A 640-nucleotide genomic window follows, 5' to 3' on the forward strand; every position below is an offset into this window, starting at 1 on the left:
TTTCACTTTCCCATTCCTCATTCACTCACATAACAGATATTAGTGAGTATCTATCTGTCCACAGGGCCAGGACAGCCAAGTACTCTTTTGCTTATCTTCTATCATCCTTTCTTTGTTTTTGATGCAAAAAGCAGGAGCCATATTTTAAGATTAAAAAAGGAAAGAGGATCTAAGAAGAACCCAGTGGCAGTGACCAGCACTGAAGGGAAGGTGAGGACCATTTGCTGAGCACCTCCTATATGTCAGGCACTGCCACAGGCTGTTACCTCCCGAATGTTCACCCTGTGAGGTGCTCTTACTCTACTTGTGAGCAAGCGAGATTCAGAAAGGTGAAGTTACTTCCCCAAGGTCACACAGGAATTAAGTGGCATAGGTAGATTTGGTCCAGGTCTGGCTGCTTCCAAATCCCATATTCTTTCTACTACTTAGCCTCTGTACACTGTGTGTGGCTCCTGAGAGCACCCACCGAAGTCAGCTTGTTTCCCTTCTGACCCATGGCCAAACACTCCCAGCTTCAAACACCTCCCTATGGGCAGAGACCCGTTGGGGCTTGGATGCAGGATGGTGTTAGAGGTGAAGTTCAGGGTGGGCTCACAACTTGGCTTTTATTACCTGGCACACAGTTAATTGCTACATGAAT

General features: G+C 46.7%; 1 protein-coding gene across 1 annotated transcript in view; it reads right to left on the minus strand.

Moving 5' to 3' along the window:
- Positions 1 to 640, minus strand: part of CSMD2 (CUB and Sushi multiple domains 2) — a 122,166-nt gene that overhangs the window by 72,286 nt on the left and 49,240 nt on the right. The gene's annotated exons all lie outside the window — the stretch shown is intronic.

The sequence above is a fragment of the Galeopterus variegatus genome, unplaced genomic scaffold (genome assembly GCF_000696425.1).
Source record: "Galeopterus variegatus unplaced genomic scaffold, G_variegatus-3.0.2 Scaffold3628, whole genome shotgun sequence".
Lineage (NCBI taxonomy): Eukaryota > Metazoa > Chordata > Mammalia > Dermoptera > Cynocephalidae > Galeopterus > Galeopterus variegatus.